This window comes from Opisthorchis viverrini (assembly GCF_000715545.1).
Source record: "Opisthorchis viverrini unplaced genomic scaffold opera_v5_9, whole genome shotgun sequence".
Classification (NCBI taxonomy): domain Eukaryota; kingdom Metazoa; phylum Platyhelminthes; class Trematoda; order Opisthorchiida; family Opisthorchiidae; genus Opisthorchis; species Opisthorchis viverrini.
Window position 1 is genome coordinate 1074276 of NW_008751665.1, and position 2371 is coordinate 1076646.

The window sequence follows — 2371 nt, forward strand, 5'->3', positions numbered from 1 at the left end:
TCATGAGAAGAGCGCAACCGTTCCGAAGTAGGATGGTCTTTCTTAAAAAGGACTACTAATATTGACTGTACGAAAAGAAATATCAGTGCACATTACTCGGTGTGTCATGCCAACACGGTCACCCCTGGGGACGAAACTCACTCATGAGAAACGATAAAATTTTTTCCTAAATCTGAAGTTGGTATGCGAGTGGATACATTCAATCCATCTATCAATTAAGCGTTGGCCTTTCTTTTCAATTCTGGAAGTTTCATTCACTACAACTAAATAAACGTCATACAATTTCTCGTTTCCCGAAAAGTTTGGTGACAATTGGTAGATTTATTGCTGGGCAACGTTTCACTCTTGACACAAAAGCTTCGTCAGACCATGTGACTAAGTTCCGAAATTGATCGAGATGTAAGGCGGAAGTAGAAGCCACCAGCTAAATCTCTGTTGGGTGTCGACCGAGGGATTGTGTGTTAGTGGGTCACCAAGTGTCAGGCCGACGAGGCAACCTGCATGGATTTGAGTCCAGCCTGGGGTCTTGTTCTTCTGGTTCGGTTCACGTGATGATTCTTCTTGAACGTCGTTTGCACTTTCCGTCCGTCTATGTGGATGAGCTAGTGCTATGATATTTGTGTAGCGAAGAGGGATTCTATGACCTTTGGTCGGGTTGGGATTTCCACTCCCCCTCCTCTACGTGCATTGACAACCACACGGTCACGTGTCAACTCGGTTTATCCAAGACTGCCTTTCATACACTTGCCAGTTCCACACCCTCACCTCTGTTCACGTGATGATGCTTGGTAATTTCCACCGCCTCGGGCATCAGATGCTATTACTGAGTGGTTTTACTGGATCTTTACACTGATTTTATGTTGTATCTGCTGGTTCCCCTATCTGTCGTACCTGACTCCTGACGCACTCCAGTGCCTAATGCTGGAAAAAACTCACAGAAGGGAACACAACAGCTGTATTCCGAACAAGTGCGAAAATACAGCGGTCTCAAGCTAGTTATTAGAGAGACCGTCTAACTTGGTCCAATGCAGACGCACGCTGTCTGGCTTTGGTGCGAGGCTGCGATGAGCCGCATATTGAAGGGGCGTTATCTGTCTGGTCAACATCTAGCGGAGCTGAGAGTCTCAGTGGATTTCGGGCATTCAGTGGTTGCTTTCAGGAATCTGGCCTCCCTGATAGTTTATCAGTAGATGTATCAACTTCCCAAACGATAATTTGGTTACGAGACACCATGCAAAACTTATAGTTTAGTGGTCATTCAGGCACCCCACTGCTTCATGCGACAGTGTAATTTTTCATCTTTAAACGACTCCACCGGGAATGAAAACCAACCGACTATCTCACTCTATTTATCACTCTTTCTGTCGATAGCATTTAAAAGGAGCCTTTTTATTCCAACTGAGTTTCCGGTAGTTGGTAGTTGGCCAATCGCACAGAGAAAACCAGAAATGAATTCTCGGCATTTTTATACCGAGACATCTACGATTGTTCGGTTCAACGTACCTCTCAATGTTTATTCTGCGAACAGCGGTTTGTTTAAATACGAAAATGTTCAAGGTCAAAGACACAACTGGAGTGGGAAAATACACATTCTTGGCAGTAAAGAATTCCTAGATGTTGAGTTTTATATATGGCCATGCAAATGCGTAAGTTCCTATAACTGTTCCTCTACCTTACTGTTTACCCTATAATTGTAGTTTCTGGCCGTAATTTGGAGCGAATTTATCTACGCATTCAAGTGAATAAACCACATTAAGATGGTATTCACTGTCTGGCACACTCAGACCGATACGTGGGTACAGCGACGACGGAGCTTCATGGTAGCTGAGCGCAACAAACTCAGCGTCCACGCATACAAAGACAACAGTACGTCTCGATCATCACTAATAATGGCTTAAACAACTAGAATCTGGCGAAATGTCTTCTCGCTACCAAGGCCTGGACAGCACAGTATTTTGCTCTTCCCGTGGTCGATGCACAAATCAAGTTCGACGCAGTCGTCCGAAAATGGACAGTGGTGCTTTTTTTCCGAATAACTCAGGCCGATAGAACGTAGGTTGGTTTTGGTCAGTGCAATTTGCAAAATCTTATGCAAAATGAAACCGAAGTCTTACGGTGTCTCTGGGATAAATTATTTCGCTTCAAAGTGCTGAGGTTGATCTGCATCCATGGAAAAATCGAAAACGACGGGGATCCACTCACATGGAATTCCTCGTTCAGCTACTGAATTTATAAAAGTAGTTCATAATTACTCTCTTCGAAATTTCAGTACCGATGACAGCCATACCTCGAAAATGGGGGTTTCTTGCTTCGACAACGTAATGAAAAATCTAGCCTGACAACATGAATAAATGTAGTCCGCGAAAAATGG